General features: G+C 37.8%; 1 pseudogene across 1 annotated transcript in view; it reads right to left on the bottom strand.

Moving 5' to 3' along the window:
- The window catches only part of LOC308620047 (NXPE family member 2-like), a 28688-nt pseudogene extending 7747 nt beyond the window's left edge, over positions 1 to 20941 (bottom strand). Inside the window, exon 1 of the transcript in view lies at positions 20339 to 20941. The product of the transcript in view is annotated as an NXPE family member 2-like (transcript). The remainder of the gene's footprint in view (positions 1 to 20338) is intronic.
- Between the last annotated feature and the right edge of the window lie 3779 nt (positions 20942 to 24720).

Below are 24720 nucleotides of genomic sequence, written 5' to 3'. Positions count from 1 at the left end.
ATTGTTTCTGCTGTTGAGGGGACAAAAGTGAAATTTCCCTTCACAGGTCAATGTCTCTTCTAGTATCTTTCAGATAAATGGTATCTTTCAGGTTATTTCCCCATTTTGTTGGTAAATGGACAATCTTGGAGGATTCCTCTCCCTGCCATATTCCTCTTGATTGCCCTGCCTTCCTCATTCTTTACCTCCATCTGGGCACAGAGACACTTACATGACCTGGTAGAAGGAAAGATTTCTATCCTAAGAAAGGGCTTTCTCTGCTGGTTCCCACTGAACTCTGATCCATGCGTAACTTGTGCCACTTCATCTCTGAGAGTCTGCTTCTGTCTTTTCTGCAGCTGTTGTTGATGCTTTGTGGCCAATGTAGCTTGTGTTTTCTAGTCAAAGGAAATGCAAGATGACCCACTGATTCCTGAGCTCCCACTTGACTCCTACTGATGCTGATGCCCTTATGTGACCCAGCAACATTGCTCCCTTCTCCCCTCCCCTTTCATTTTCACTCTATTATATGTTGGCACAAGGTACCTGCCAGCCATTCTTTTATCAAAGTTCCAAATGGAAAAGGAAATTCAAGTCTCCTCTTTGCTTTTGGCGTGACCTCAAACTATCTGGAGTATTTTTATTGCAAACCTTACCCAAGGTTTGACAGTGGGAGATATGGGAGGCAGGGGGACAGAATTGAGGACTCTCCTTGATAACTTCTCTCTCTCTCCTCTCCCAGCTTCTTTTCCCAGTGGCCAAAGGGCTTTCTACTTTTCCTCTCTACGTGATGAGAATGCCATATCTTCTTTCTTCCCTGTTCTATGGATTTTGTAAGACTCTGATCAAGTTGGCCAGATTTGACTCTCTTGATATATGAAAGATATTAAATACACTTTTGAGGTATTGTCCCCTCAAAAAACAAACAACCAGACCTAGCTTTCAGATCTTTTCTTGTTCCTATGTGCTAGACTTCTGGTTTGAAGATCAAACCTGAGCAATACTTCTCTGTCTCCCCAAAATGTTGAATGGATGCTGTTGCTTAGGCAGGATAACACAACATATGGGAAATGAAACTTACATCAGTTTAATATTTCAAAAATATCATCCTTATTATTTCTGTTTGTTATAGAAAGGGATCATCACAAAGTAGAAAAAGTCATTTGTAATCCCATCTCCAGGAAATAATCACAGTTAATAATGTTTTCTAGCTGGGTGCTAACTGGGTGACTTAGAGCAAGTTACTTTACTATCTGATGCTCAGTTTTCTCCTTTGCTAAATGGGAATAACCCCTTCCTCCCAAGTGGGTTGTTTTGATTCAAGATGGCATTTTTATCACAGAGGGAAATTATTATATACAATTGGTTCTGATTCTTTCTTTCTGTTCCTGTTGTAATACTCTATTATTGTAATTTATGTATCTTTATAGTACATTTTAACACTTGGTAAAACAAATATTATACATCTTTTATTATCTTATTACACATCTTTTAAAATAATTTCTGCCAATTATAACTTGTTTATTCTTTTAAATGAACATTGGAATTATTGTGTTAACTTCTTAAACAGTTTATTGGTATTTTCATTAAGATTACCTTAATGTTTATGACATTAAACATTCAAATAAACAGATTTTCTTTTCTGGACCTTGGTAAAGTTTGGTAGTTTTCGTCATATAAGGTGTTTCACATTTCTTTTTTTTTTTTTTGCGGTACGCGGGCCTCTCACTGTTGTGGCCTCTCCTGTTGCGGAGCACAGGCTCCGGACGCGCAGGTTCAGCGGCCATGGCACACGGGACCAGCCGCTCCGCGGCATGTGGCATCTTCCCGGACAGGGGCATGAACCCGTGTCCCCTGCATCGGCAGGCGGACTATCAACCACTGTGCCACCAGGGAAGCCCCACATTTCCTATTAGAAGTTTCCTAGGCCTTTTATATTTCTGATGGTTGTTTAAAATGAGACTTTTTTCTTGTTAAATTTCTTAACTGATTACTGGTGGTATATAGAAAAATATAATCTTGACTTTTGTATATATGTATATATTTTTAACATCTTTATTGGAGTATAATGGCTTTACAATAGTGTGTTAGTTTCTGCTGTATAAGAAAGTGAATCAGCTATACATATACATATGTCCCCATTTCTCTTCCCTCTTGCGTCTCCCTCCCACCCTCCCTATCCCACCCCTCTAGGTGGACACAAAGCACTGAGCTGAACTCCCTGTGCTATGCGGCTGCTTCCCACTAGCTATCTGTTTTACATTTGGTAGTGTATATATGTCCATGCCACTCTCTCACTTCGTCCCAGCTTACCGTTCCCCCTCCCTGTGTCCTCAAGTCCATTCTCTACATTTGCATCTTTATTCCTGTCCTGCACCTAGGTTCACCAGAACCTTTTTTTGTTTTTATAAGATTCCATATATATGTGTTGGTATATGGTATTTGTTTTTCTCTTTCTGACTTATTTCACTCTGTCTCTAGGTCCATCCACCTCACTACAAATAACTCCATTTCATTTCTTTCTTTGGCTGAGTAATATTCCATTGTACATATGTGCCACATCTTCTTTATCCATTCATCTGTCGATGGACACTTAGGTTGCTTCCATGTCCTGGCTATTGTGAATAGAGCTGCAATGAACATTGTGGTACATGACTCTTTTTGAATTATGATTTTCTCAGGGTTCATGCCCAGTAGTGGGATTGCTGAGTCATATGGTAGTTCTATTTTTAGTTTTTAAGGAACCTCCATACTGTTCTCCATAGTGGCTGTATCAATTTGCATTCCCACCAACAGTGCAAGAGGGTTCCCTTTTCTCCACACCTTCTCCAGCATTTATTGTTTGTAGATTTTTTGATGATGGCCATTCTGACTGGTGTGAGGTGATATCTCATTGTAGATTTGATTTGCATTTCTCTAACGATTAGTGATGTTGAGCAAATTTTCATGTGCCTCTTGGCCATGAAATGTCTTCTGTATGTCTTCTTGGGAGAAATGTCTATTTAGGTCTTCTGCCCATTTTTGGATTGGCTTGTTTTTTTAATATTGAGCTGCATGAGCTGCTTGTATATTTTGGAGATTAATCCTTTGTCAGTTGCTTCATTTGCAAATATTTTCTCCCATTCTCAGGGTTGTCTTTTTGTCTTGTTTATGGTTTCCTTTGCAGTGCAAAAGCTTTTAAGTTCCATTAGGTCCCATTTGTTTACTCTTGATTTTATTTCTATTACTCTGGGAGGTGGGTCAAAAAGGATCTTGCTGTGATTTATGTCATAGAGTGTTCTGCCTATGTTTTTCTCTAAGAGTTTTATAGTGTCTGGCCTTACATTTAGGTCTCTAATCAATTTTGAGTTTATTTTTGTGTATAGTTAGGGAGTGTTCTAATTTCATTCTTTTACATGTAGCTGGCCAGTTCTCCCAGCACCACTTATTGAAGAGTCTGTCTTTTCTCCATTGTGTACTCTTGCCTCTTTATCAAAGATAAGGTGACCACATGTGTGTGGGTTTATCTCTGGGCTTTCTATCCTGTTCCATTGATCTATATTTCTGTTTGTGTGCCAGTATCATACTGTCTCGATTACTGTAGCTTTGTAGTATAATCTGAAGTTGGGGAGCCTGATACCTCCAGCTCTGTTTTTCTTTCTCAAGGTTGTTTTGCCTATTCGGGGTGTTTTGTGTTTCCATACAAATTGTGAAATTTTTTTGTTTTAGTTCTGTGAAAAATGCCATTGGTAGTTTGATAAGGATTGCATTGAATCTGTAGATTGCTTTGGGTAGTATAGTCATTTTCAGAATGTTGATTCTTCCAATCCAAGAACATGGTATACTTCTCCATCTGTTTGTATCATCTTTAATTTCTTTCATCAGTGTGTTATAGTTTTCTGCATACAGGTGTTTTGTCTCCTTAGGTAGGTTTATTCCTAGGTATTTCATTCTTTTTGTTGCATTGGTAAATGGGAGTGTTTCCTTAATTTCTCTTTCATATTTTTCATCATTAGTGTATAGGAATGCAAGAGATTTCTGTGCATTAATTTTGTATCCTGCTACTTTACCAAATTCATTGATCACCTGTAGTAGTTTTCTGGTAGCATCTTTAGGATTCTCTATGTATAGTATCATGTCATCTGCAAACAGTGACAGTTTTACTTCTTTTCTGATTTGGACTCCTTTTATTTCTTTTTCTTCTCTGATTGCTGTGGCTAAAACTTCCAAAACTATGTTGAGTAATAGTGGTGAGAGTGGGCAACCTTGTCTTGTTCCTGATCTTAGTGGAAATGGTTTCATTTTTTCACCATTGAGAACGATGTTGGCTGTGGGTTTGTCATATATGGGTTTTATTATGTTGAGGTAAGTTCCCTCTATGCCTACTTTCTAGAGGGTGTTGAACTTTGTCGAAAGCTTTTTCAGAATCTATTAAGATGATCATATGGTTTTTATCGTTCAGTTTGTTAATATGGTGTTTCACATTGATGGATTTGTGTGTGTTGAATAATCCTGGCATTCCTGGGATAAACCCCACTTGATCATGGTGTATGATTCCTTTAATGTGTTGTTGGATTCTGTTTGCTAGTATTTTGTTGAGGATTTTTGCATCTATATTCATCAGTGATATTGGCCTGTAGCTTTCTTTTTCTGTGACATCTTTGTCTGGTTTTGGTATCAGGGTGATGGTGCCTCATAGAATGAGTTTGGGAGTTTTCCTCCCTCTGCTATATTTTGGAAGAGTTTGAGAAGGATTGGTGTTAGCTCTTCTCTAAATGTTTGCTAGAATTCACCTGTGTATCCATCTGGTTCTGGGCTTTTGTTTGCTGGAAAATTTTTAATCACAGTTTCAATTTCAGTGCTTCTGATAGATCTGTTTATACTTTCTATTTCTTCCTGGTTCAGTCTTGGTAGGTTGTGCTTTTCTAAGAATTTGTCCATTTCTTCCAGGTTGTTCATTTTATTGGCATATAGTTGCTCTTAGTAATGTCTCATGAACCTTTGTATTTCTGCCATGTCAATTGTTACTTCTCCTTTTTCATTTCTAATTCTATTGATTTGAGTCCTCTCTCTTTTTTTCTTTATGAGTCTGGCTAATGGTTTATCAGTTTTGTTTGTATTCTCAAAGAACCAGCTTTTAGTTCTACTGGTCTTTGCTCTCATTTCCTTCATTGCTTTTTCATTTATTTCTGATCTGATCTTTATGATTTCTTTCCTTCTGCTAACTTTGGGGTTTTTTTTGTTCTTCTTTCTCTGACTGCTTTAAGTGTAAGGTTAGGTTGTTTATTTGAGGTATTTCTTTTTTCTTGACATAGGATTGTATTGCTATAAACTTCCCTCTTAGAGCTGCTTTTGCTGCATCCTAAAGGTTTTGGGTCATTGTGTTTTCATTGTTATTTGTTTCTAGGTATTTTTTGATTTCCTCTTTGACTTCTTCAGTGATCTCTTGGTAATTTAGTAGTGTGTTGTTTAGCCTCCATGTGTTTGTATTTTTTACAGATTTTTTCCTGTAATCGATATCTAGTCTCATAGCATTGTGGTTGGAAAAGATACTTGAAATGATTTCAATTTTCTTAAATTTACCAAGGCTTGATTTTTGACCCAAGATATGATCTATCCTGGAGAATGTTCCATGAGCACTTGAGAAGAAAGTGTATTCTGTTGTTTTTGGATGGAATGTCCTATAAATATCAGTTAAGTCCATCTTGTTTAATGTATCATTTAAAGCTTGTGTTTCCTTATTTATTTTCATTTTGGATGATCTGTCCATTGTGAAAGTGGGGTGTTAAAGTACCCTAGTATGATTGTGTTACTGTCAATTTCCCCTTTTATGGCTGTTAGCATTTGCCTTATGTATTGCTCCTATGTTGGTGCATAAATATTTACAATGTTATATCTTCTTGGATTGATCCCTTGATCAGTATGTAGTGTCCTTCTTTGTCTCTTGTAATAGTCTTTATTTTAAGGTCTATTTTGTCTGATATGAGAATTGCTACTCCAGCTTTCTTTTGATTTCCATTTGCATGGAATATCTTTTTCCATCCCCTCACTTTCAGTCTGTATGTGTCCCTAGGTCTGAATTGGGTCTCTTGTAGACAGCATATATACGGGTCTTGTTTTTGTATCCATTCAGCCAGTCTGTATGTCATTTGATTGGAGCATTTAATCCATTTACATTTAAGGTAATTATCAATATGTATGTTCCTATTACCATTTTCTTAATTGTTTTTGGTTTGTTGTTTTAGGTCTGTTCCTTCTCTTGTGTTTCCTGACTAGAAGAAGTTCCTTTAGCATTTGTTGTAAAGCTGGTTTGGTGGTGCTAAATTCTCTTAGCTTTTGCTTGTCTGTAAACATTTTAATTTCTCCATCGAATCTGAATGAGGTCCTTGCTGGGTAGAGTAATCTTGATTGTAGGTTTACCCTTTCATCACTTTAAATATGTCGTGCCACTCCCTTCTGGCTTGCAGAGTTTCTGCTGAAAGATCAGCTGATAACCTTATGGGGATTCCCTTGTATGTTATTTGTTGCTTTTCCCTTGCTGCTTTTAATATTTTTTCTTTGAATTTAATTTTTGAAAGTTTGGTTAATATGTGTCTTGGCATGTTTCTCCTTGGATTTATCCTGTATGGGACTCTCTATGCTTCCTGGGCTTGATTGAATACTTCCTTTCCCATATTAGGGATGTTTTCAACTATAATCTCATCAAATATTTTCTCAGTCTCTTTCTTTTTCTCTTCTTCTTCTGGGACCCCTATAATTCGAATGTTGGTGCATTTAATGTTGTCCCAGAGGTCTCTGTGACTGTCCTCAATTCTTTTCATTCTTTTTTCTTTATTCTGCTCTGTGGTATTTATTTCCACTATTTTGTCTTCCAGGTCACTTATGCGTTCTTCTGCCTCAGTTATTCTGCTATTGATTCCTTCTGGGGAGCTTTTAATTTCATTTATTGTGTTGTTCATCATTGTTTGCTTGCTCTTTAGTTCTTTTAGGTCCTTGTTAAACGTTTCTTGTATTTTCTGTATTCTATTTCCTAGATTTTGGATCATCTTTACTATCATGACTCTGAGTTCTTTTTCAGGTAGACTGCCTATTGCCTGTTCATTTGTTTAGTCTGGTGGATTTTTACCTTGCTCCTTCATCTGCTGTGTGTTTCTCTGTCTTCTCATTTTGCTTAACTTACTGTGTTTGGGGTCTCCTTTTTGCAGCCTGCAGGTTCTTAGTTCCTGTTGTTTTTGGTGTCTGTCCCCAGTGGCTAAGGTTGGTTCAGTGGGGTGTATAGGCTTCCTGGTGGAGGGGACTACTGCCTGTGTTCTGGTGGATGAGGCTGGATCTTCTCTTTCTGGTGGGCAGGACCATGTTCAGTGGTGTGTTTTGGGGTGTTTGTGACCTTATTATGAATTTTGGTAGCCTCTCTGCTAATGGATGGGGTAGTGTTCCTGTCTTGCTAGTTGTTTGGCATAGGGTGTCCAGCACTGTAGCTTGCTGGTTGTTGAGTAGAGCTGGGTCTTAGCGTTGACGTGGAGATCTCTGGGAGAGCTTTTGCTGTTTGATATTACATGGAGCCAGGAGGTCTCTCATGGACGAGTGTCCTGTACTCGGCTCTCCCACCTTGGAGGCTCAGGCCTGACACCTGGCCAGAGCACCAAGACCCTGTCAGCCACTCAGCCAGGTACGTGGAGAGTTTCCTGCCTTTTGGGAAGTCTGAGGTTTTCTGCCAGTGTTCAGTAGGTGTTCTGTAGGAGTTGTTCCACATGTAGATGTATTTCTGATGTATTTGTGGGGAGGAAGGTGATCTCCACGTCTTACTCCTCCACTATCTTGAAGATCTCTAGACTTTTGTATATTTTAAAACTAATTAGCTTAATGACTTCTACTAGTTTATTTTCATTTGATTTACTTAGGTTTTCCATTTAAAGAAGGATGATCTAAAAATAGAGACTAATTTGTCCCCATGTTTCTAAAATTTACCAATTAAAAGAATTCTTCTGTCCTTTATTGCATTGGCTAGAACTTCCAGGAAAGTGCTAAATAATAACCAGCACACTGCTCTTGTTGCTAAATTTAATGGGAATGGGCTCTAGTATTTCATCATTAACTCTAATATGGGCTATCTCTATGTAGTAACTATTTTCTAATTGATTAAGGAGGTTTTCCTCTATTGTCAGGAAGCTTTTGTATTTATTTAATATTTAATTTATTTTGTAATCTTTGCATTTATTAAAATAACTGTTTTTAATCTTCTGAGGTACTGAAGTGACTAATTAAATGACTGGTGTATTTTACATGATACTGGATTAGCATGTTATATAGGGAGATTAGTTTGTGATTTACATTTTTGTGCTCTATTTGTTGGACTTGGGGATTAGAGTATTGCTGGTTTGGGAAAATGAATTGGGCAGTGTGCCATCTTTTTCTGTACTCTGGAACACTTTAAGTGATATGTGAATTATCTTTCCTTGAAGATCTGCTAGAACTCACTAGTAAAATTGTCTAGACACAGTACAGCATTTGGAGTTATTCCCTAGGCAAAAATTTCCATTTCTTCCATGGTTGTTGGTATCCACATGGACTACTTTCTCAAATCATTTCTGGAAGTTTACATGTTTTTTAGAAAATCATGTGTTTCATCCTTATTTTTGGAATTTTTAGCTTAGAGTGGTGCATTTAAATTTCTTATAGCATTACAGGGTACTTGTATATCTGTGAATAAAACCTGATTCTCATTTTTAATGATTTGAATATATTTTCTGTTGTCTAAATCTGTAAGCTTTGTCTATTTTATTGATATTTTCAAAGAAATTATTTCTCAGAATTATTTATCATATCTATTTTTGTTTTCTAATAATTTCTACATCATTATTTTTATTTTATTTTTTTATTTTTATTTTTATTTTTTTTTTTGGCAGTATGTGGGCCTCTCGCTGTTGTGGCCTCTCCCGTTGCAGAGCACAGGCTCCGGATGTGCAGGCTCAATGGCACGGCTCACGGGCCCAGCCGCTCTGCGGCATGTGGGATCTTCCCGGTCCGGGGCACGAATCTGTGTCCCCTGCATCAGCAGGCAGACTCTCAACCACTGCACCACCAGGGAAGCCCTACATCATTATTTTTACATCATTATTAATTCATTTCTCCTTATCTCTCAGATTTCTCTTCTTTTTTGACATTTTTTCAAATTCATTTTCATTTTCTGTTTTTAAAAATAAATATATTTAAGGCTGTGAGATTTCTTCTAAATGTAGTTGGCCTCGTCATATCAATTTTGATTTGTAGATGTTGTTGCTTTTATAGGTGTAATGTTCTATAGCTGCACGTATTTTTAACTTTTGTAAACATTGAGTATAATTTACAAACATTGAAACACACATATTTGAATAGTACACTTTGATAAGTTTTTTATTGAAGTAAAATTTATGTACAGTGAAATGCATTTCTTAATTGTGCAGTTTGTAGAGTTTCGATAAGTCTGTGTAACCAACACACCAAACAAGATGCAGAACCCCTCCCTTGAGCTTTCCTTTGGCCCCCTTCCAATCAGTCCCCCACCGGGCAACCACTGTTTGGATTTCTATCACCAGAGTCATTTTGTTGATTCTTGAACTTCATATGAATGAAATCATACAGTAGTGCTCTCTGTGTCTGAGTTCTTTCCCTCAGCATAATGATTTTTTGGTTAATCCATATTGTTGCTTGTATCAGAGGCACATTTTTTGTAAACTGCTGAGTTTTAAAATTACTGAGTTTTAAAAATTGTATCATTTGACTGTACCACAGTTTATCCTATGTCCTCTGGATGGACTTTTGTGGTATTTCCACTGTTGGACTATAATGAATAAAGCTGCCTGGACATTCCTGTAAAAGTCTTTTTGTGGATATGTTTTCATTTCTTTTGGGTAAATACTTAATGGTGTTACTGGGCCAAGGGGTAGATGTATGCTTAATTTTAAAGAAAGTGCCAATCTTTTTCCAGTACTTGTACCATTACAGACTCCTTCCGGAAATGCATGAGACTCCAGTTGTTCACATCCTTACTAACAATTGGTATTGTCTGTCTTTCATTTTAGTCATTTTTGGGGGTATAAAATAGAATCTCATTGTGGTTTTAATTTGTATTTCTCTGTTGTCTAATGATATTAGGCATCTTTTTGTGTGCTTCTTCTTGGCTATTTATATAGCTTCTTTTGTTAAATGTTCAAGCCTTTTGACTATTTTTAAGTTGGGTTGTCTTTTTGTTATTTGAGTTGTAGGAATTCTTTATATTAATATGTTCTGGATATAAGTTCTTTGTCAGATTTATGATTCTAAATATTTTCTTCTAGTCTGTGGTTTATCTTTTCTTTGCAGTGTCTTCGAAGAATAGGAGGTTTTAATTTAATGAATCCCCTTCTTGTAATTTTTTTCTTTTATGGTTATTGTTTTTTGTGTTTCATTTAAGAAATTTTTACCTACCTGAATATTGCAAATATATTCTATATTTTCATGTAGAAGCTTTCCAGTTTTAGCTTTTTTTGATCCTATCATTCATTCCCAATTAACTTTTGGGAGGAAGTGTAGCGGTCAGGATTCATTATTTTTTACCCAGTAGCTCTTTGGTTGTTCCAACACCATTTGTAGAAAAAACTATCCACTTCCTATTGAATTATCTTGGTGCCTTTGTTGAAAATCAGTTGAGGGCTTCCCTGGTGGTGCAGTGGTTAAGAATCCGCCTGCCAATGCAGGGGACATGGGTTTGAGCCCTGGTCTGGGAAGATCCCACATGCCACGGAGCAACTAAGCCTGTGCGCCACAACTACTGAGCCTGTGCTCTAGAGCCCGCAAGCCATAACTACTGAGCCCGTGAGCCAAAACTACTGAAGCCCATGTACCTAGAGCCTGAGCTCCGCAACAAGAGAAGCCACCTCAGTGAGAAGCCCGCGCACCGCAACGAAGAGAAGCCCCACTCGCTGCAACTAGAGAAAGCCTGTGAGCAGCAATGAAGAACCCATGCAGCTAAAAATAAATAAAATAAATTTAAAAAAAAGAAAGAAAATCAGTTGAATGTATCTTGTAGGTCTATTTCTAGACTTTCTAGACTGTTTCTGTAGTTGCAGGTTTGGTATTCTCTTTGACCCATGAATTGCTTAGGAATATGGCGCCATCTTTAACAACAACTCTAACTTATGACCCTGAAGACCATTATGTTGGAGCCAGATCAGGAATGAGGCCGAGTAAGAATGTCATCCTCTAAAGCAGTAGTTCTAAAATTTAGCAGTGTTACACAGGGAGTTAACAAACAAGAATAGATTTTGGGACCCTATTCCAGACCTAATTTTCAGTGTAAAAACTGGGGAATTTCTCTTTTTAAAAAGCCCTCCAGGTGACTCTAAGACGTCCAGTCAATTTGAGAACCATTGCCCTAAGCATCACCTCTTACATCAAAGAGCAGACTTATAGTTACACGCTGAGATCTCAGTGGGTTCAATCCGTTCCATTATTTCAGTGTATAGACTAGACCTTCAAAAAAGGGAAACAGAAAATTAGCCTGTTACTTCTTCAGGCAGGCATTGAAATGAACATGAACCTCACATCATCTTTGAATGACCTTTTTAATTTGGGAGGACGTAATATCTATTATTGTTGTGGTGTAGTTAAGAGATTTTTTATGTAGGAAACAATTGGATTCTGGATGACTGTTTTGCTGTTCAAGTATCGTGACTTAAAGTTTTAGGGAGAACTCTTTGGGGCATGGAGGCAGGAACTCTTCCATGGCTAATGGATCAGGGAAGCTCCAAGAAAGCCAAGAGAGCTGTCAAATGAAGTGCATTACAGTTCAGGACCAGAGGGAGGGCTTTTGGAGAGACTTACGATCTTATTATATTGGTGAGAGTATTAAAAAAGGAGCCCAGCTTCCGTGCTCCTTAGTTGTGGCATATGAACTCTTAGCTGCAGCATGCATGTAGGATCTAGTTCCCTGACCAGGGATCGAACCTGGGTCCCCTGCCTCGGGAGTACAGAGTCTTAACCACTGCGCCACCAGGGAAGTCCCCTAGATGGTTTTCTTGTGTTGTTGTAAATCTGGATTGTGAATCATATTATGGTTGGTGAGATTTACCATGGGAATTCTGTGTGGTTTGGTTTGAGTGTGTGAATTCAGAAAGAGTTTGTATTTGTTTCTGTCAAGTTCCCCTAGGGAATTAGCCCCAGCTTACTTGCTTATTTATTTACTTAGTTACTGGATTGAGGTTTCCTGAATTGAACAGGTAGTATGGATTAGAATTTCAGATCTTTATCAAGGCAGGTCTGTGCTTACTAACTCATAAAGGGAGACTTCCCCTTTTCTATCAGAATCTAGGACAAGACAGACAAACTTCTTTGTCATCTTTCATGGGTATATTTTTTTCCAGTTCTCCCTTTCTCTGAGAGTAGTCCTTTGAAGGTTTAGGCTTATGCAGGGATTTCAGGCCCCTTGCCTCCTGTCTGAGTGAAAATAAGAAAGCCAGTGAGGCTGGAGGGTAATTAATGAGGGGCAATGATGGCAGGATATGAAGCCAGAGAGGTAATGAGAGGCAAGAACATGTAAGGCCTTGTGAGTCAGGACAAGATTTTTTGCTTATACTCTCAGTGAGATGAAAAACCATTGGAGGGTTTTGAGCAAAGATATGACATGCATGAATGTGATCTGATTTGTATTTTAAATGGATTTGCTGGTTGCAGTTAGAAAATAGACTATGGGACCCAAGGATGGAAGTAAGGGAGACAAAGTTGAAGGCTATTGCAGTATTGTGGGTGAGAGGTGATGATGGTGTATACTTAGGTGGTTATGGCGGAGGTGGTGACAAGTGGTAAAATTCTGGGTATGGTTTGAAGGTGGAGAAAATAGGATTTGATAATAAACTGAATATTGAATATATGGGAGAGACTTCAAGGTTTTTAGACTTAGACAACTGGCAAGAAATATATTGCTATTTGCTGAGATGAGGAAGACTGGATAGACCAGTTTGGTGGAGGAAAATCAAGAATTTGGTTTTGGACACTTAGATTATAAGCTTGAGATGTCTGTTAAGCCATACAAATGGAGATGTAGATTGACAGTTGAATTTATGATGCTGGGAGACATGAGAGGAAATATCCACATTATATATATAAATTTGGTAATTGCCAGGTTATATATGATATGAAATTCTATGGAATTTTATAAGATTATTCATTTTAAAAAGATGTTATAAATCACCTAGAATTTCTGGGTATTTTGTAGCAGATGTATTTTTAATTAGTTAATTAATTAATTAATTAATTAGGCTGCCTTGGGTCTTCATTGCTGCACACAGGCTTTCTCTAGTTGCAGCAAGTGGGGGCTACTCTTCGTTGCGGTGCACGGGCTTCTCACTGAAGTGGCTTCTCTTGTGGCGGAGCACCAGCTCTAGCTGTGTAGGCTTCAGTAGTTGTGGCTCACGGGCTCTAGAGCACAGGCTCAGTAGTCATGGCGCACATATGCTGCACGGCATGTGGGATCTTCCTGGACCAGGGCTTGAACCTACGTCCCTTGCATTGGCAGGCGGATTCTTAACCACTGCGCCACCAGGGAAGTCCTAGCAGATGTATTTTTAGATTACATTGTCTCTACTGTGTTAGAAGAAATGAAAGTATATATATATATTTTAAAATGCAGTAAAATACATATAAACATAAAATTTATCATCTTAACTGTTCTTAAGTGTACAGTTTAATAATGTTAAGTATAATTCACATTGTTGTGCAACCAATCTTCAGAACTTTTTCATCTTGCAAAACTGAAACTCTATGTGCATTAATAACTATTCTCCATTCTTCTATTCCTCCCAGCCCCTGGCAACTACCATTCCACTTTCTGTTTATATGAGTTTGATTACTCTGGATACTTCATATAAGTGAAATCATACAGCATATGTCTTTTTGTGACTGGCTTATTTTACTTAGCGTAATGTCTTCAAGGTTCATCCATGTTATAGCATGTGTCAGAATTTCCTTCCTTTTGAAGACTGAATAGTACTCCTGTGTGTGTGTGTGTGTGTGTGTGTGTGTGTGTGTGTGTATCAATCACATTTTGTTTATCCATTCATCTGTTGATTGACATTTGGTTTGCTTTCACCTCTTGGCTGGTATGAGTAAAGCTATTATGACCATGGGTGTGCAAATTCTCTTTGACACTCTGCTCTTCTATACTTAGAAGTGGTATTGCTAGGTCATTTGGTGATTCCATTTTTAATTTTTTGAAGAGCTGCCATACTGTTTTCTATGGTGGCCACACCATTTTTCATTCCCACCAATGGTGCACAAGGCTTCCAATTTTTCCACCTCCTTGTGAACATTTGTTATTTTCTGTTTTTAAATTTTTTTCTATAGCAGCCACCCTAATGGGTGTGAGATGATATCTCATTGTGATTTTGATTTACATTTCTTTAAATGATTAGTCATTTAAATCATTTAAATCATTTCTTTAATGATTAGTGATATTGAGCATCTTTTCTTTGCTTGTTGGCCATTTGTATATCTTTTTTGGAGAGATGTCTTTTCAAGTCCTTTGCCCATTTAAAAAATCAGGTTATTTGGATTTGTGTTGTTGAGTTGTAGAAGTTCTTTAATACATTCTGGATATTAGCTCCTTATCAGGTATTTAACTTGCAATTATTTTCTTCCATTCCATAGGTTGCTTTTTCACTCTGTTGATTGTGTCTTTTGATGCACAGAAGTTTTAAATTCTGATGTAGTCAAATTTACCTATTTTTGCTTTTGTTGCCTGTGCTTTGGGTGTTATATCCAAGACATCATTGCCAAATCCAATGTCGTAAAGCTTTCCTTGTTTTCTTCTAAGAGTTTTATAGTTTTAGGTCTTAAATTTAGGCCTTTGGTCCACTTTGAGTTAATTATTTTCCGTGGTCTAAGTTAAGGATCAAACTTCATTCTTTTTGCATATGGAAACCAGTTTTTCCAATACTTTTTGTTGAAAAGACTGTCCTTTATCCATTAAATTGTCTTGGCACCCTTGTCAAAAATCATTTGACCGTATATGTGAGGGTTAGAAATATATTCTTGTCATCTCCTCTCTGTGGATGAAAAATGTTGCCTGCCATATAAGTAAACAAAAGATGTTGCCACCATCAAGCCCTAGGCCACTGCAGCCACCCCCTACTGTGAGCCCTGAGGGAAGTCAGGATGGAAAGCTGGGCACTGACCCTACCTAGATGGTTAAGGTGCATATAAAAGGAATGATTTCAATAGCCCAGACTCTTGCATCTTCCCATACACAAAAAAGCTCACTAACTTCATTAACTTGAGATATCTGGTTTTCTTTAATCAACAGTAATCTTTTGATGTTCCAACTACCTGGTTTTTGTTGCAAAAAACCCTATATATCCTCGCTCCTCCCTTACCTCTTTGGAGCCATCCCTCAGAGCTATCTGAGAGACTGTCTTCCAAGCTTCAGTCCTCAGTTTTGTCCATCAAATAAAACATAATTCTCAACTTTTAGGTTGTGCATATTTTTTCAGTCAACATCTCCATTAAACAAGTCCATTTTTATTTTGCCTACTAAATATCTTCTGAATCTCCCTACTTCTCTTTATTTCTGCCAGTGCCACCCTGGCTTATATTATCATCCTATCATCCAGGTTACGGGAATAGCCTGAAAACTTGTTTCCTTACATTTACTTTAAAAAAAAAATACCCCAACAAGCCAGCTTTATTGTGATATAATTCACATAGCATAAATTTACCCATTTAAAATGTACAATTCAGTAGTTTTTAGTATATGCAGCCATCTCTAAAACCTAATTGTAGAACATTTTTCTTCTATCCCAAATCACAAATACTCTTGACCCACTCTAACCTGTTATCCAATTTGCAGCTAGATTGATCTTTTTTTTTTTAAAGCTAATCTGATTATGTTCCCCTCCCCCATTTCCCTACACAAAAATCCCTTCAATGGTCTACTGTCTCCTTACAATAGACCAAAATCTTTGGTGTGGCTTTCATTCCACACTGCCTCCCGCCCTCTGCCTCCCCCTCCCCCGCCCCAATATCTCCAGCTCCATTTCACATCACTTTCTCCCATAATACGGCACTATGATATGGCCACACCATGCTTTTCCCTTCCTCATGGATTTTCAGATGCTTTTCTTTTTCTCCGCCCCATCCCCATCTCTATCACCGTCCCAACTTTTATATCTCAGTTCAAATACTGCTTGCTCAAGGAAGGCTTCCATGACTGCCCTTCCCCTTACCACACACCCAGATGAGCTTAGGGTCCCTCTGTTAGCCTCAGATTCCTCCTCTAGAATATAGGCTCCATGAGGCCAGGTGCTGGCACAATCACTGTATCCCCAGTGCCTAGCACGGTGCCTGCCACTTTGCAGACATTTCATTTGTTCAACTAATATTGGGTGCTCACTCTTTGTCAGGCACCTTTCTAAGTGAAGATATGCAAAAGAGCATGGCTGGAAGTCTGAGTCCTTGACTGTAACTACCTCCAGAAAATGCCAAACACTGGCTGTGCACTAGGTCTGGTGTGGGAAGTGGGACAGCTTTCCCCATGAGACCTGTCAGATACAGCCTTTGCAGTTAACTACGGTCAGGCCTGAAAGATCATATATAGGATTTTGGACAGGAGCTGGACTCCTCAGAGATTAGGGGATGTTTTTCTCTTGAGAAATTGGATGGGCCAAGAGAAAAGCTTCCAGGTACTGGTATTTGTGTGTGTGTGTGTGTGTGTGTGTGTGTGTGTGTGTAGTCCACTGAATAGGCCTTTTGCCACCTTATCACTGCACAATCAGATGTTCCTGTTGACCACCCCCATCCATGTACATAGAGCATCCATGTTGATTTTCAAGTGCCCAATGAAAAGATATGAGCAGACATCTAAGGATTTCAGGTATTTGATGAATACCTCCTACTTGAAAGAGATACTAAATAATCACACAGATAAAAGAAACTCAGAAGCAACAGGGACAATGTAAAGAATAAAATAAAATTTCAAAAAATTTATCACATCATAATAATAATCTGAATGTTTTCATCATGTAAGAGAAAATATTGCATCCAGGAAATAATGGGATGCTGTGAAAAAGAATAACCAGAGAACAATTAGGAGCTCTAAAATGAAAAAAAATATAGTGACTGAAAAAAAAATCAACAACAGAAGTGCCAAAAGATAAGATCAAGAAAATCTGGTAGAAAATATAGCAAAAGATAGAGTGGTATACAGTAGAAAACTTAAGTTTACAAGGTAAATTCAGGAGATATAATAGACTATTAGGAACTCCAGAAGGAGAAAATAGAGAAAATACCAGGAAAATACAATATTTCTGAAATTAAGAGCACTAGCCTCCAGTTTGCCAAGATCCAGGGTGTGTCCAGCACAATAAATGAAAAAAATCCCTACTCCTGCCCACCTAAAATTGAATAATCACAACACCAGGGTATAGAGATGATTTGAAGAAAAGAGATGAGGAGAGAAACAGATGACATAGCAAGTATTAGGGATCATAATGGCACCAAACTCTATAGTTAGAGAAAACTGAAAAATAATGGACTTTAAAATTCTGAAGGAGAATCATTAATCAACTCAGAATTCTAAACCCAACCAAACTTTCCAAAAAGTGCCAAGGTAGAATAAACATATTTTTAGATAAGCAAGAAGTAAAAATTAAATTTTTCTTTTCTAAGAAAGTTTTTGAAAGATATGCTTAAGCCAAATGAGCAGTAAACTCAGGAGACTGGAGATGCTGTACAGGGAAGTGGTGAGGAGTTCCTAGGTCATTTTCTTCCTTGTATAGCAGGTGGAAAGCAGTCATTCCCAACCAGAATAGGTGGCAAAGGGCTCTGGGTAAGAATTCTGCAGGGATAAAGATAGACTTGAAACCTTATCTGATGCCGTCAATGTTTTGGAAAATAAGAATGGAAGAATTTTGACAGGTATGATGGAGGATGTGGACAAATTGAAGATAAATACATAGAAAATGAAGCAAATGAAATTCCAGTAAAACCAAAAAAAATGTATTTTTTTGGAGGGGGGAAGGAAGGTGTACTACTTGGCTCAGCAGATAGCAAAATTTAATTAGCAATGCAAAACACTACTAAGTTAACTTAGTAAAGCCCTTGTGTATAGTTAGAGAAAGTAGTAAAGGAAAATGTGGTGCAAGTGTGATGTGAGAGAATGAAATCTTTTACAACCAACCTAGGGAATTGATATAAAATGCCAAAATGGAAAAAGGAAGACATAGCAGTGTTACAAACACTGCTAGAGACCTACCTGGGGTCCATTCTTCTCTTTCCCTTCCTAACAGAACATACGGTAGCAACATGCTTAGCAAAAAAATTTTATTTCCTTGCCTTTCTTGTCAGTAAGAGTGGTCATTTTATATCAATCTGGCCAGTGATACATGTGACACATGATCAGAAGTCATTGGGTGGCAGATGCAGCTGAAATGTGTCCTTTGCCCTTCCTCTTCTTGCCTGGAATACAGTTGAGTTGCTGGAGGTGCAGCATCCATCTTGAGATACTGAGGTGACAAGGATGAGAGAGAAAGTCATGTGCTAATGAGGGGAGTTAGAGCAGAAAGGTCTCAGATGGGTCTTGATGGCGTATTGGGTTGTGTGCCATCCCTGCTTTGCCTCTGGGCTTCTTTTACCTGAGAAATTCCCTGATTTGTTCATAAAATTGAGATTTATTCAGAAAATTTAGTCAATTGTTCATAAAATTGAGATTTGTTTAGAAAATTGAGTTGATCAAGCAGCATAAGCATAATAGCTAAAAAATATGGTGGTAAATAGTGTTTAAAACAGTTAAAATAATTCAAAGTGATTGTATGGGGGGATGGGGAGAGTGGTAGAAATTGCTGGGTTTTGGTACAATTGATGCTGTAGTGAGCTCAATTTGATATTTTGGACAATGCATATGTATTAGTTTAATAAAATACAGATTAATAAGAAAGAAGACTATCTTCCTGCATGGAACACTTTGATATCTTCCTATTTTACTTGAAATAAAATCCAAACTCCTTTAACAGATTCTTCATGATATGGCTGGCCCTGGCCACCTTCCTTCCTCATCTTTCATCATCTTCCTCCTTGTCTAACCCCCAGCCACATTACCTTCTTTCAATTTTGTAAACACCCTTTTTTAGTAAATTTGCACATGAAGTTTCCTCTGGCTCATTTAGGAGCCCAGGAGGAAACATGACAGGCGCAAACTTGGTGACCCAGGAGAGTTTAATAAAGGCGAGATTTAAGGAAACCAAGGGATGATGCAGTACTTTGGGGCCTACAAGAGCAGGGAACCATCCATCCCCAGGCCTGAACCACCTGTAAGGAGAAAATCACCTGATAGAACTGTGACCTTTAGGAGAATAAAGCTGATAACCCATAGGTATTTGAACATTGAGAGTGCAGTGCTCACTGTTAATTAAAATGATTGGAGTGGTTGCTATAGGAAAATGTCTCAATGCACATTAGTTTGAAAGCTTGCTTGCGCTATGTAAAAGTCTCTACCCTTCTTGACTGAGTCTCTGGTAGTCACATGATCAGGGCCTCACAGAGCATGTGTTGAGGCCTCACATAGTAAGGCCTCTTTTTTAACAAAATTTTGTTGAAGTATAGTTGATTTACAATGTTGTGTTAATTTCTGCTATACAGCAAGGTGATTCAGTTATACATATACATATATATTCCTTTTCATATTCTTTTCCATTATGGTTTATCACAGGATATTGGATATAGTTCCCTGTGCTATTCAGTAGGACCTTGTTGTTTATCCATTCCATATATAATAGTTTGTATCTGCTAATCCCAGACTCCCACTCCATCCCTTCCCCAACCCCTCTCCTTGGCAACCACAACTCTATTGTCTATGTCTGTGAGTCTGTTTCTGTTTCATAAAAGTTCATTTGTGTCATATTTTAGATTCCACATATAAGTGATATCATATGGTGTTTGTCTTTCTCTTTCTGACTTACTTCACTTAGTATGATAATCTCTAGTTCCATCCATGTTGCTGCAAATGGAATTATTTTGTTCTTTTTTGTGGCTAATATTCCATTGTGTGTGTGTGTGTGTGTGTGTGTGTGTGTGTGTGTGTATACTACATCTTCTTTATCCATTCATCTGTTGATGGACATTTAGATGGTTTCCATGTCTTGGCTATTGTAAATAGTGCTGCTATGAACATTGAGATGCATGTATCTTTTTGAATTATAGTTTTGTCTGGGTGTATGCCCAGGAGTGGGATTCCTGTATCATATGGCAACTCTGAGGAACCTCCATACTGTTTTCCATAGTAGCTGTACCAATTTACATTCCCACCAACAGTGCAGGAGTGTTCCCTTTTCTCCACACCCTCTCCAACAGTCATTATTTGTAGACTTTTAGTAAAAGGCTTCTTGGTCACGAGTATCCAGGTACATAGTTCAGCACTTGAATTTAAAATGAGGGCACAATCAGTATTGACATGGGAGGCGCCACTGGCAAACTGGCCTGTGAAGGTCACCCTGTCATAGCCTTGGTTCCTTGCCCTCCAGAGCACCGACACCCCTTCACTGGGGAGGATGAGCAGGAGAGACAGAGACACCCGGCCCTCCCAGAACAGGGTGAAGCTGACAAGGTAGGTGCCATTGTTGAAGTCTGTCACCTTTCCCGAAGCGCCTGCCTTCAGGGCTGGGGAGGACATCTTGGCCCTCAGGAAATCCCCGCCATATTCCTTCCTGCGTCCCAAGTGGTCCCTCACCTCCAGCAGGACGTCTAGCTGATCCCCCCTGCAGTATGTGTCTTGAGGGCTGAGGAGGGTGGCTTTGCTGTGTGTGGCGCTGGTGGTGGAGCTCACGTGGGTGAAGGGTCTGGGTGGGATCAGCTGGTCTAGTTTCTCCATGATCCCCTTTATTCTCAGCTCAGTCTCTGTTGGTGAAACTGCTGGATCCAGTAGTACTTCATGGTGTAAGACCATTCTGAAGGTATTTCTCTGATGCATAAAGGGAGGCATCTCTTATTCACACCAAACTTGAAATGACAAAGACTGAGACATATCCTCTGTACACAGCTGAGCCTGTCTCTGTTAACCTTAAGGTTGGATTTATATCTTTATTAATATATTACCACCAAAGAGTCCAGTCCAAGAATTTCCATAATTAAAGTGCAGAAAGCTTTTGGTAAAACCTATGTGTCAGTTGTTCCATTACTACTTCACTACTATTCCATAGGCTATTAAAGCCCATTAAAAATATTTAAAGATATTAAAAAATATTAAAAGAATTCTTTTGATTAAGAAGTGGTTACAACAGTACATTGAAAGAATTAAATATTAAGAAATATTTCACTATGTCTTGTCCTAGTAAAATGAAACGAAAAATCATAATAAAAAAATAAACATTTTTAACAGTGAAATGTCAAGTTTTTTTGGTAGGTACCGTATAAACAAGGTATAGAATTAAAAAGATACAAAATGGAAAGAAGTATGAAAGGAGCCTCCTTCTTTCATTCCTGTCTCCTGCCACACAGTTTTCCTCCCAGGATTAATCACTCTTATGTCTTTTATAAATATCTTTCCAGAGCCTATGTATATATACACATGTGTGTGCACATACACACACACACTACATATATTCTCTTTTCTTTTTACATAAATGGTAATATTATATGCATTGTTCTGTGCCTTGCTTTTTAATGTAAGGATGTATTCTGAATTTCTCTTAATTTTAGCACATACTGAGCTGCTTTAGTCATCCATTAAGATGGACACAAAGTATTTCACTGAATGGATGTATCATTCTTTAACAGTCACCTGTTGGTGGACATACAGATTTTCCCCATTTTCTGTTAATATGGAAATTAATAATCTTGTACATTTACTTAACTAGCTGAAAGAAGGCTGTGGCCTTTAGTCTGTGACAATGGACCCAGCTAAAATTATGGTGTTCAATTACTAAAGAGGGAGAGGGGAACGGATATTGGGAGAGCACCTGCTTCACTTTCCGTGCTTAGCCCCGTGTAAGCCTTGTGGTCTCTGGTTGTCAATGTCCACATAATAGTCATCAACATGGTTGTTCTGTGCATGTAACCTTTAGACAAATGACAAAATGGTGCTGATTGCAGAACTAGAAAAGTTCTGGATTAGCTATTCCATGATGACCTGGAGGAGTTGTTAAGTCCTGGTGATTTTGGCCTGCTAAAGAGAGTTTTCATAATCCTATGAAATTCCTGTGTTGGAATTTCCATGTGACATGTTTGACCTTCTATGATGTTTGAGAGCATCACATCCTGGATGGCTGAATATCATAACCCTGGAAACTTAACATTGCTATACCCATCCTAACAATGCACTGGCATACTTTGGTGAGAAAGATAGCCTTTGAGTTTATTATTATAAACCATATCTTGTATAATATTAATGTCTCAGGGTATTCGTTTTTGCCAAGTGTCAAACTAAGCGCTCTGCAGGACTATTTCAAATATATAGCAAATTCTCTTATGATCAGTCTTACATGTTTATTTTACTTGATAATTTTAGAATAGGCTTGAATATTTTTAAGAGTATGTTAGTAATAGTTTTAAGATTCCATTGTATTTATTGATTAGTTTAGAGATTGTGGCAGGCAGACTAATGGCCCTCCAAAAATATCTACTTTATAATCCCTGAGACCTGTGAATATGTTACCTTCCATGGCAAGTGGGACTTTCCAGATATGATTAAGGGTATGGGTTTTGAGCTGGGAGATTATCCTGGATTATCTGGGTGGGACCAATCTGAATCACCTTAGTTCTCAGAAGTGGAAGAGGGAGGCAGAAAAATGGGTCAGAAAGATGTGGTGTGAGGACTTGACCCACCATTGTAGCTTTGAAAAAAGGAGGAAGGGGGCTGCGAGGAATGTGGGCAGCCTCCAGAAGCCTGAAATGACAAGGAAACTGATTCTGCCCTAGAGCCTCCAGAAAGGAATGCAGCCCTGCTACACCTTAATTTTAGCCCAGTGAGACTGATGTTGAACTACTGAACTACAGAACTGCAAGATGATACATTTTTGTTGTTCAAGATACTTTGTTACAGTAACAATAAGAAAATAATGCAGAGATGATTGACATTTTTTTCAGTATCAAGTCATCCCACCCAGAAACAAATAGTAGTTTTTCATCTATTTATATAAATTTTATTTTATATCACTTAGTAGCAATTTAAATTGTCTTTCTGTAGGTCATGCACATTTTGTTAAATTGTGAATTAGCTCTTTAAAGCACAAAGCAGATTGCATCACTCTCTTCCTTAATTGTTTTTTTTGTAGCTTTCAAAAACTTACTGAATAAACACTAAAATCCTCAGCTTTGTACTTGAGAGCCTTCCATGATTCAGTTTCTTCCTTTTTTTAGCCTCATGCTTCACTACATTCCACCAAATGCTCTCACTCCTTTGGGCTGTTGACCAAAGTTCATGATGATTTTGCTCCTGAGTAGAGTTAATCAGATTTAAAAAATACAGAATACTAAATGAAATTTGAATTATTTTTAACAAGCAATAATTTTTTAGTGTCAGTATTTCTCGTGCAATATTTTCCCTTTATCTCATGTCATATGCATAAGAAATTAGGAATTACTGAAATTGAACTGATACTTTGTATTATTATTTGCTAAACCTGGCAACCTTACTCATGATCTTTATGAGTTTTCTCTTTCACCTCATTCCCTGTCTACAGATATCCTGTGGGGCTAAGTCAAATACCACCTTATCATAAGCCCTTCTGCCTTTTTACTTCCTTCATAGAATTGGTAGGTTAAATGTCTTTCAGATTGCAGCCTTGCTGAACATTTATTTTTCTCCATTTGCCCATAATGCCTCATATCTGTTAGAATCTCAATAAACATTTGCTGAATAAATGAATAAATATTAGGCAATAAATCAGTTGAGGTACATCTCAAAATGATTGTTATTGGTAAACTCTTAGGCTTTAAAGAAAGTTATTTTAAAGCTAAGTATAAACATTGTTCTTTCATAAGTAACATGGCTTTGTGTTTAACACTAAAACACATTTAATGAAATGGAAAACTCCATATAAAACTGCTAAGTGCATCCACTAAAGGTTAGGAAGGTATGCCCACAGAGAATTCAGCTAACTAAACCAAAATGTTCCTACTCTGAAGCTGTGGTATCCATCAGAGATTTGTACAGAATGTCCCTCAGACAGAATCACTGACTCTAGGAGATGCATTCCTGGGTTTAAATATGGATGTAGGATATGAATACTTTCCCCTTTGGGATAAATTGAGATGAAATCTGTTATAAAAAGAGTTTGAAATAATTTCCTTGAATTGATTTCTCTCTTTAAAATCCAAGGTGATTGACACCACAGACCCCTGCTAGGAATGGTGTTCCCAGAAAATCGTGATTGCTAGGGTTGATTCTGATAAAGTTTCCTCTGTGTCAGAATGTCTCTTAGAAGATCCATGCCAAGCACCACCTACCACAGGACAAAGCAAACTTACTGTTATATCAGGAGACATCAATATGGTTAAGATGTTTCATCATTTCAACTCCTATACTGGACCTTCAAAAAAATAAGACAACAAATTACCCTGCTGTCTGTTGACACAATACAAGTAATAGAAGCTTGTGGGTGAAGGATAATTTAAAATTTGCTACAACTGCAAGCTATTATGGTTGTTGTAAATATTGTATCTATTGGGCATTGTATATGAATTGGGATTTTTTATTGTATATCCATTGTATAAGCATTAGGAAAACTATTTACCTTTCTGGGAGCACCTTGAAGTCCAGGG

This window comes from Mesoplodon bidens (genome assembly GCF_964165515.1).
Source record: "Mesoplodon bidens genome assembly, chromosome: 7".
NCBI classification, from domain to species: Eukaryota; Metazoa; Chordata; class Mammalia; order Artiodactyla; family Ziphiidae; genus Mesoplodon; species Mesoplodon bidens.
This window is presented reverse-complemented; position numbering and strand designations above follow the sequence as displayed.